This window comes from Melopsittacus undulatus, chromosome 1 (genome assembly GCF_012275295.1).
Source record: "Melopsittacus undulatus isolate bMelUnd1 chromosome 1, bMelUnd1.mat.Z, whole genome shotgun sequence".
NCBI lineage: Eukaryota > Metazoa > Chordata > Aves > Psittaciformes > Psittaculidae > Melopsittacus > Melopsittacus undulatus.
The window spans coordinates 116,876,416-116,888,139 of record NC_047527.1 but is presented as its reverse complement, the minus strand read 5'-3'; positions in this window follow the sequence as shown (position 1 = coordinate 116,888,139).

The window sequence follows — 11,724 nt, the reverse complement described above, 5'->3', positions numbered from 1 at the left end:
ACCAGATCACCACAGTCTCTCTGGATATGGTTAATTTTCATACTTTGGCACTCCCATTTCTCTAATTATGTTTATATCCTTCTTAATTGATATCATACTATCTGGCTGAATTGCAAACTATGCTTTCTGATTGTACTGAGGCATTGCTGAGTGGTCCTGATCGGCAATCAGGACTCCACTGTGCTAGGTCCTAAGAGCTGCCAAAATGCCCTCCCCTCTGAATAGCTTATATTCTAAATACAAGTCGATGTCAGCCTTTATCAAATCCTGAACTCCACCACTGTTTATCTTCTGTACCTTGTAACTATATTGCACAATTTTGGTTCTGCTAAGAATAAACATGGAAGTGTAGTAATTCATTTACATTAGTATAGCATTCCTCGTCATAGGATGCCAACTCTTCTTAGATGTAAACGGGAGCTTCTGTATCAGATGAGTTTTTTTCCTTCATCTAGGAAAGTTAGAAGTTGTCTGAGGTGACAGGAAAGTCCATGGAAGACCAGTAAACATATCTAAATCCTCAAATATGGGACTGCACTTCCTCTTTCCCAGTGTATTCTTTTGGGCCAACAGTATATGAAATTCAGTTATTGCCATATTCCAAACATCTCAGAGCACAAAGTCCATCTGTAAGCCTTCCATTACTAACTAGTTTGGGATCTTTGTTTAATTTATTGCCCTGTTTTTTTGGATTTGATACAAATTTTCCCCCACTTACTCTCCTTTTACATTTCTAAACTTTAATAAAGCCTATGGAAAGGAAAAAACATGGAACAAAATGACTGTGAGCTCTCTGCTTTCTCAGCATTTTACTGGCGTCCTTGAAAAAATAAGGCAAAGAGAAGATACTCTAAATGTACTAACGTCAGAATAAATCTCATGTCTCTGCTGACTAGGTTCCATTTCTTGAAACATTTTTCCATACAAGCAGTGGCATATGAAACCAATTCCTTCTTTCATAATTCCATATAACACTGCATTTTTCCCCCATGAAGTATATATAAAAAAACATCTCCCAAGTCAAACAGAGAAATGTCACAAAAGTTAAATTCAAAATGAAGATCTGTAAACTGCAGCACGTAAAAGCATTGTTTAATTTCAGAAACTACCATATCAGCAGTTTTGGAACACCCAAATAGGAGGTGCAGTTTTATTAATATTCTACACGTAACACTCATTGCCCAAAAAGCAGCCTAGGCCTCCCCCTTAATAAAAAGACCTGTTCCAAGCTTTCTCAAATATACACATACACACACATATATATATAACACTTCTGCACACTGATACTAGAACTCCATATCGATCACTGTAATTTCTTAAGTTATAATGCAGGCCTACATTCCCCTCTAGGCATCTCTCTAAGGGAAGAGAGCCACTGGTAATGTAATTTTCTATAGAAATGCCAACTGATGTCAAATGACACTGAGTAAATGACCACAGACTGCCAAACTCAACAGAAAGGTCAATGAAGTCACTAAATACTGTAGAAGATGTGTTCCTTTTCCTTTGTAGTTCAAAAGATTAGAAGAAAGTGATTAACACTAACACTACTGAAAAAGCAAATAAATAATTTTTAAAATTAGCAAAAATACTTACCTCTTTTTTATGTTTGGGTTCTTTTAAATGCACCTTAAATTAACTGCTTCTCCTTCATGGTACTGTTAAACACAGAAATTTTGGAAACCTCTACAACAGCAATAGAAAAGAGACTGCCTTAAACCTAGGCTTAGGTAACAGGCACGATAAATGGACATTGTGAACTTTCATAAATAAAACGAAAGAAATACTTATATAGGGGATGTTCTACTGACTACTGAAACTTCAGCCAGCAATGGAAATACTACTGCATTTTCTCAGTCCCCTGTCAATATACCTAACTGGAGGGGAAAATACTAGAACTCCTTAAAAGTAAAGAAAACATAGTACCAAAATCCTCAGGTTCCCAGAAAAGTTGTATTAAACTGGAGTAAGGACTGAAAGTTTGTATCAGTAACTTAGGAGTTAACTGATTTTTTCACCAGTCCCAGCAACAATAAGGTCTGATTTCTCACTGACTTTTCTTCTTCAAATGTCCAATCCCTGTCAGCTGCAACATTAGTTCTACAAGGACCTCCACACCATTCCTACACCTCTGGATTTACCCCAGCATTTTCCATATCCCATCTACAAGCTACACAACAAACCAGCAGGGCTATGCCTGGACCACATTTCTCAGGGAGACTAGGCAAACCCCCACAAAAAAAAAATAGTTCTAATTATCCAAAATTAAATATGAACATAGAATATTGAGACTTATAGCTAAAAGAAATCAACCCTAAAATCATGAATTCTCATCCAGGAGGCCACTGTGATATGTATTCTTAACTTTTCACCTATGAATATATATAAAATTTCATATCATAATTCCTCCATCACAGTATACATCATAAATACACAAATGCATTTTTCTGTAATTACATCTAAAAATGAAGCCCTTTAATTTACATTTACTTTGTTATCATTCGATAAATTTTGACCTGTCAGTGACAGGGGCCATGGCAGTGCTAGATGGAATACTAGGGCTGAGGAATTTGTATTCATTCTGTCCATTTCAATTACTATAGAGATTTCCTTGGGGGGAGAACAAGAAAAATTTACTTCTTGTGGCATGATCCTCATATTTTCCAGCAATCTCAACCTATTCCCATTCACTTTCCAATATTTTCTTTGAAAAAAAAATATTTCATAAAGAGGTAACAACTTATGGATCTCATTCTGCTCAGAATTCTGTGTAACAACTTTTCACATCCTTAGGGATTTCCACCACTGTCAGTAGAGCACAGTGTAAGTTATATTTTTATGCTTTATAGAAGTGCATGCATCAGCAGGGTTCAAATTACCTTTAATTATGGCTATTTCTACTTAACTGTAATCATATCAACAACTATGCAGGAACAGAATACAGTCCAAGCATCTGTAGAGTAACTTGAAGCATGCAACCACTTTATCTTTAGAAGGTGGCAAACTATGAATTTCTTTTAGGAGTTATGCAAGACCTCTTTTCATACCATCCAGATTTTTTAATGTACTTTTTAGTACAGTTCTTCAATGACTCCTCCTCCAAGCAGGTAAAGATTTGCTTTATGCAAACCATTAAAGACTTCACAGTACTGGCAAAGTTGTGCACCCATATGAATTTCCTCATAGGACCAGTGCCTAACACTATGATCAAAATCGTATGCAATATGAAATGATAAATGCAAATTATCTGCCATTTGAAGGAAATTATCTACAATTTGAAGGAAAAAAATACATGTCTATAATTGGTATTTACTAGAAATTGTATCTATAATTTTGAATAATCCAGAGATTGTTCCATGCATAGAAACAGACGTGGTTTAAGCCTCTCTAAAAAACAGAAGAGTCATATTATACTTATTTAAAGTACTAGCAGGTATATACATGATTCACAAAATAACGACTTGCATTTTGCAACAGTTATGCATGAAACAGTCAGAGCAACAACCAGCTGGGACTTTAGAGGCATCCTCTGACTTGCAGAAAATAAAAGCCTGATGCCCACTTCTGATTCTGGCTCACAAGAAATTTATAACCCCAGCCACTAACATGGGCAATTTAACTGATTTTTATTTATCTTTATGAGAGAATGTTTTACATTATGGCCAAAATGCAATGGATATCTCAATGTCTGCCACTGATTCTAGAAAAACTTCATCGCTTTCTAAGGGAGAATTTATATCCCTATAAGCAATTAAATTGGTAACAGAGGGTTAACACAAGCATCTATCACTGCAACAGTTATCAGCACATAAGCATCTTAGCACACTCTTAAACCACCTCCTCTCTCTTCTTGGAGAGCATTTTAATTGCACAAATTCAATACATATGCATCCATTTATTCTGAATGTTAATCTTTTGAAAATCAGAACTCATACTACAAAAAACACATTTGATAAAATGGTAATTTGCATGAAAAATGCCAAAAGGCATATACAAAGTGGTATTTCATATACCAAAACAAAATTATGAAGTCTCTGCAAAATGAATTTCATCCATTATCTACATAAAACCAAACTATAATAGAACAATTTTTCTCTCTAGCAAAATACACTGAAATTGCAGCAAAACATTCGTTTAAGAACTTTAATACAGTTCTAGTATTATTTCATATACTGTCTTTGAGCTGACCAATTGAAAACTAAAATTGTTCTCTTTTTTATTCCTTACTATAACTGGCACCAAAAACAGTGCAAGAAGGAAATGTGTAAATAGTGTCTTTAGCAAACCTTTTTTATTTTTAATTTCCAGTTTTACCACTTAGAGATATGGAAAAACATTCAGCCTCTACTTCTGTTGTCTTTTTTCTCCCTTATTTTCACCAAACATAAAAAGGGGGGAGGGAAAGAAGGGCATTTTGCCTAAATTCTACCTTTTTCTTTTAACTGAGTTTTAAAAACTCTGGTAGGAAATTTTTTTCTGCAAACAGAATGGAAGAATCCAATGCTAAAATGTATAGAGGCACAAATGACAGATTTACCACAACAGAAGTAACACTTTAATACCCTTCTTAAGTCTACTAGAAGCAACTTTTTTGACCCTGAGCAGGAAGAAAATATTTGGGATTTTTTTTCCCCCTGAACATAATGAACTAGGAATTGTTTTGAAAATGTACTTACACATCTAAAGCACTTTGAAATCCTTCATGACTTTACTACACAGGAAGATTTTCTCCTGCGTGGTCTACCTCTACTCTTCCATGTCTTGGTCCCCATTGCCTGAAGAACTCCAGCCTCAAACACCTGTAGAGCTCTATATCCCCTGTAACCATGAGAAGCAGGTTCCACTGTTGTACTGATCATCCTTGCTACAAAACCCTTTGAAGTTGCAGAAATGGCCTGCATTTCAGAAACTGAAAGTTTTCTGTTACTTCAGGGTGTTCTTGATGTGTGCATCAGAGAACTTCAGTTCCATGCTGGGGCAGAATTTTGCATTCAGGAGAAAGGCCACTAGAAAAGCCTTATGGGTTCACAGTCCTTATAAGCAGGCTCCACACTTAGCTTATGTACAGACCAATGAAAAGGATCTAATTATATTCCAGGAGAATTTGCTATATGAACGGACACCTTTCTTTCAGCATTATGTCTGTACACAGTGATGCACCACAACTTTGGCACAGCCTGAGCCAAAATTCTCAAGGGACTAATGCAATTTCATATAACAGAAGAATCAAAGATGAACATTAAGGGTGGTGGAGCACTAAAAAATGTGAACTTTTAATTATTTGTCTGATTTACCTCTTAGGCCTTCCAGCATCTTACAGAAAGGGACTAAATCTCCATTAGCTTCCTAGCTCCTCATAGCTAATATTAAACATATGAGTGAAGTTTCACAATTCTCTTACACCAGTTCGGAACTTCATTTTCACATAAAAGAGCAATAGTGTCCTCTCCCCATCTTGCCACGCAACTCATAAGTGTTAACTCCCAGCACAGATGGATGGCAACGTCACAGCAGGCAGCAGCAGCACCTCTTTAAACAGCAACATAATGTCAGATCAGCTCAAGATGACTGTGCAACACAGCCTGAAATGCACCGTTCTGGTCAACCATCAGCTCTGTATGCACAATAACCCTTACAGAATAGTGTTCCACTTCTAGAAATTTTGTTCTTTGCCACCCACAAGTCCTGGCAAGTGTGGGTAAAATCTTCTTGAATCTGCCTGGTCTGTAACATTTTGACCTGTTTGTTGTTTGTTTCTCATGAATCTACAGAGTGCTGTAAAAGATGAGCTTTTGCTCAGAGAACCATAAGAATTACGTAGCCTTAGCAGTAACAGATACGAACTTTTTCTAAAAATCCCCACTGTTATCTTGATCCTGAATATATACACTTCAATTTCTAACTTAAAATTCATCTTCCAGATAGTAGATCTTGGTTTTGTTTTCTCCAACACATACAATGCCTTTCTCCAACCAAATATAATATTTCTTAATGAGATCCTTCAAAGTCATTTAATATTTTCGGTATTTTATTCAACAGGAAAAAAAAAAGAATTACCCTCTCTAAGGACTAAAATCTTGCCTTAGAGCAATCCTTTACCATTTCTTCAAACTATCTCTAATTTGTTGGGCTTTTCAAGTGTATCCCACAGAACTGAAACTGCTGCTACTACAGAGGAATATTAATACTATTAGAGAAAAAGACAATGACATCTATAGGATTATACCTATGAGGATTGTGTTACCTCTTCCAGTCCCTGCTTAAGCAGCTGATGCCCACCTTGCATAACATTTTACTGTTTTCTCTACTGAAGAAGCAACATCCCAACTCACTTTCAGGCATCATTGTTAAGTTTTCTACTTATTTGTTTGTTTGTTCCAAAAACTGAAACAAACAAAGGTTCTAGGAACTGACTTTGTTGAGGGAAATAGAGAGCTCTGATAACTTAAATGCTGAAATAATAAAAAAGTGTATTAAAAAGTACAGGTAACAGTGAATAAAAGAAGGAAGTGGTATTTCACAATAATCTGCCCGCTTTGCTTATGGAGGAAAGATAAAATAATGGCATCTGTATAAGAATACATCATAGAAATATTAAGCTTATTCAAATCTCTTTATTCACAATTTCTTTGCTTTATTAGATTAATTTATCTTAGCCAAGATGATAAGGATGGCAATATTCATCAATCTAAGGAATTCTACCAGTACCTAATAAGGTAAAAATCACAGGACAAAAGCAGATTACCCGGGAACTAAGAAAATAATAAAGATCTTCAGTTATTTATATATTCTCAAAATAGTTCTGCAATATTTATCACTTCTTGCAGAAGAATATAAATGATAAACAACATATTGTAATCAACATGCACCCATTGGAATTCCATGAATACTGCTTAATAAAATTTAAGTTTCCCCATTTCCCGACAAAACCCATGCCCAAATTCCATTCACCTGCTATTGAATGGTTACAATGTTCAGAACACTTGCAATACTGTGACAAGCCAGATAAGATTTCAAAAGAGAAGATGATCTAAGAGGAAAAATATAGTTACTAAGTACAGTAAGGCTAAGCACAGCAATGTTCCTTGAAGATGCCCTAAGAAACTGTACTTCTTGGACATCACGGATGCTGCTCATCTCCGTGCAAGCCCTTGCTTAAATTCAACGCTATAAGCAAAATTTGAAAAGAGGAAGTCAATTATTTATGTGCTGAAAACCCCAACACCAGTGTATGTAGGACGACCTTATAAATAGCATATATTTCTCCATTTCTCTCTGGCCTTGCTGTCAGCAAAATTATAAACAGAAGCACACAGACACTGGCAAGAACAAGTTGCACAGTTGAAAGGTGAGATGCTCTAGGGATGTTGGGGATGCTCTAAGAAAATAATTACAATCCTTCCTAATTTCAAAAGGAGTGATAGGAAGGGAAGAGGAGCAAGTGACACTTGTCTTTCCCATAAGGAAACTGTTTGCGGCTTGCTTGCATCTCTCTGCGTAGCACAAGAGTGTATTTTGTCCTCCAAAACCCTTAACTCAAAATACTGGGCCACATTAAAAATTTTCAGTCTGGGGATGTTAAACAGTTTGGCACAGAATGAGAAGATGTAATCACACTGCATGAAAAGGGAAAAGGCCTCAAGTCCTTTCCAGTATGTGTGGGAGAAAACATCTCCAGGCCCCATATCTAATTAGCCTGATGCTGAGCTGAGGAAGACACAGCAGGACTGCATTCAAGATAGTGTTCTCTGTAGTATCTAACAGCTCTGATCCAGGCCATGTCATTTCTAAACAAATCCATAAACTGAATTTAACTGTCTTTAGGAAGCTACAGGCTATTAAATTCCACAGACACGAGATCTTGTCACATCTCTATCAGGACTGCTGCCAAGTCCCAGCTCTTCTGGTATCTTTTCATCTTATAAATATCTATGCACACTCGTAAGCCATTTTTTTCCTCACAGCTGAATGAATAGGTGTCAACCCAACAGCTTAAAGAAGTCATTAACTAGAATTAATTCTATGATTTACTGGTTTCAAATTCAACTCTCATCCTGTTATACACACAACTTACTTTTCAGGTTCATAAACATATTATTTTACATCTGACTATTAAAAATTTGCAATTTCAGACTGACCATTTAACCCAGAATCCTTTTACTTCTGATATTATTTAACTTTGCATCTGCATAATTTACCAGCAAACATCTCATCTCAATAAAGAACAATAAAAATATTTCAAGTCTTGGGCCAAGGACTAGCCTTGAGAGAAACTACTAAAAGCATCCCCATTTGAGATACCCCTTTGGTAACAACTACATCTGGAAATCTGCCAGTTATATATGCCTCACTACTCACAGAGAAAAAGCCCTCTCTAAACATTTATGTGGTCCAGCATCAAATTTCTTGAGGAAAAGGGATGGACACATCTTTCTGCTTCATTCCAAAAATAATGTAACTTTTTATATCTCCTGGTTGTAACTTTAAAAAGCCTACATCCCAAATGTGAAATAAGGGCGTACTGATTTCAAATACAAATTCAACATGCAAAATGCTAAGACAAATTGGAAAGGATTGGATCAGAAACCACATTCCATTGACTTGAAATAAGATTACATTGGCAGAAGTTGTCTTGGTTATAGCTAAAAACTACATTTTACAGTGATCCTTTATTTTAAAAGCTTTATTATTTTTATCTATCAGCCACTTATAACAGACTCTTTCACCTTTCTATATCCTTTGTATTTATCTAGTAAATTCTATACATCATCCATTTTTTCCCATCTAGTATATAAATTTTTAATTTTTTTTATTTTAAAAAATTATATAAATGTTTTATCACTGATTCTATATTAATAATGAATTTAAGAATCTCTAGTATTGGCTCAGACCAGAGGCCCATCTGGTCTCGTGTCCTTTATCCAAGAATGGTCACAGGCATTAGTAGGGAGCACTACGGACAGGGTAAATATATATGATACTTCCCCCACTTACCCTCTGGCTCAAACTGCTCTCAGTCTGGTGTAGCTCCTGAGCCTGGTGTGGTTTGTCTCATTCCACAGCAGATTTTTCTTCTCAGTGCTTGACCTGTCCTTGAACTAATCTAAACTTCTTGTACTCACATTGTCTTCCAGTACAAAAATCCATCATTTAACACTTTCCACAAAGAAGCATCTCCTTTTGCTTAGTTTCATTGTGCTTCAGACAAGTTTCATTTGTTAGTTCACAGTTCCTGCATTAGAAAAGAGGGACAACAATCCCTCCCTCACTGTGCTCTCTGTGATGATTTTGTAGACTTTTCTACAACACCTTTGCAAATTATAAAACACTTTTTATCTAGGCTGAAGACTCCTAAGTCTGGACTAACTCATTCCTCCCATTGAATTTGATCATCCTTGGTGATTTTCCAGAAACCTTTATTTGCTTGTTCTTTTAAGTTGAAGGTAGCAGAACCAAAAACATTATCCAAAGTATGGGTGAAAAAGGGATTTCCACAGAGGTATAATAAAGTATTTTTCATTTGTTTTCCATCATTTTCCTATTTATTTCTAATGTTTTAATTGTTTTTTGTTTTGACTGCTGTTAAACACTCACTGTGTCTTCTCTCTGCCTTCATAGAAGTTGCCCATGAGTGATAATGGCCAGTTCAGAGGCCATTATTTTGTGAACTACACATAAGCATTTATCTGCACTTTTAATCTCATTTTCCATTTCATCATTCAGATACTCTTATAAACTCTTTTTGTAATTCTTCACATTCCATCTTTGCCTTACCTTGATTAACTTATAATTATCACAGACTTTTATGATTCTTTGCTTATCCCCTTTATCAGGTCCTTTATGAATATCACTTCTTAACCAAGACTGATTCTGTACAGTGTAATTTTGCATTTCATATTTATATTTCAATTTAGTTACAGTTATACTACTCTTAATTGCTTTAAACATTGCAAATAGGGCTTTTTAACAGTCCAAATAAGTACAGTACTGCCAGGACTTATGGTTTGCTCACATCTAAGTACTTCACTCAGATCACAGCCATAATAACTGCTAATTTTTAAATTGCCAATTAATTCTCCTCTATCAGGGTGAAAATTGACTAAAGGACTGGTTCAAGAACATGTCACCTGTTAAATCTTTGAACTATCCTCATGTAGGATAAAATGGCTACTAAATCTGCTTCCAAACGGTTATATCATGGTCTGTGGTGAGGCATTATGGTCTAGGGTGAGGAACCCCTGTCCATGGCAGGGGGGTTGGAACTAGATGATCTTAAGGTGCTTTCCAACCCAAATCATTCTATGATTCTATAATACAGTTTTCAACTACCCAAAAGTTTCTTAATATATTTTAATTCTTAATAATATTTCTTAGTATTCAAATTTTAATATTGTAATATTTTCTTAGTATTGGCCATATAAAAATTTTAAAAGGTACTGTGGCAAGTTCTTAATAACACTTTTGCAAAATGTAAGTTACTACACATGTCTTTCGTCAAGGACTAGTTTATATTGAATGAACTCATTTCCTTTAAGAAGGAAACAGAGTAAAAGTGCCAGATAGAAGCACACAGATAGTGACTATGGAATGACAAAAAATGATATTTTGTTTATACATCCTTTCTGCACAACCTTAAGTATATCCAGTTTAATGACATAAGCACCTTACATAATGGTTATTTGTATGCACAAATGTTGATGTGAGGGTCTATTGTGGAACAAAATGAACCATCACATTGCTTTTAAAAAACATCCCACAGAGTTTTTTTACTACTCAGAGACCTCTCACTCTATCAATGCTTGTATTCTTAAAGCAGGTTTTGAAAGTGAAGCTTGTGGGCAGAAATCTCGTAGTTCTGCAAAGCTAAATTCGTCCGTAAGGTCGTACTCTTCATATATGTGAGACCTGCTTGTAGATTTCAGAATAAAAAAGCCTTGCTAGCATTAAATTAAGATTTAGGGGTTTAAAATTGGTTGTTTTTTTTTATGACAGCACAGCTTGTCACCACATTGGCTATTAGCACTTCTATCCAGAGCACTAGTTTATTTTTATTAAAGCTAGTATTTAATACTCAAGCAAGATTCCCACAAAGCAGTGAAGGAGGGAATTCTCATAATCATTATTATCAAACACAGCATTTACATAATACAATTCTAGCAAAATTTACTGAATTAACACTGAGACAGAAAATCCAGGAAAGAAAAAAGGAAATAATGAGCATTTAAAAAACCTTGATTTCCTTTGTGCTGACTTAAGAGCATTTAACCAACCTGCCACAGCTACAGGTGTACAAAAGGAACGTGTGGAAAGCATCTGTGCAGGACAGGCACAGACAAAGCACAGATGTTGGCAAAACTCTGTACAAGAACAAGACTTTCAGTGTAGCGAAAAAAAAACAGTTTAAAAGACTAAGGAGTCTTTATAAACCATCAATTCAATAAGCAATGACTCTTCACTTCTAGATCAAAAAACTGACTTAATCATGGAAAGATATAAAAAAGGGGGGGGAGGGAGACTGCTTCCTGCTAGCCATGTTGTAGCAGACTTCTTTTTTAAAAAGAACTACCATAAAAGCAAAGCGGAAACTAAGCATTTTTTATTTGGTTTTTTAATAAGCAACTTAAGACAGGATCACACTAACCAAATTAGATTAAAAAAATGCCGAATGTCTATCAGGACATCAAGGTTAACTCTTGATAAGAAAGATTAAATAGCTTTTAGTAC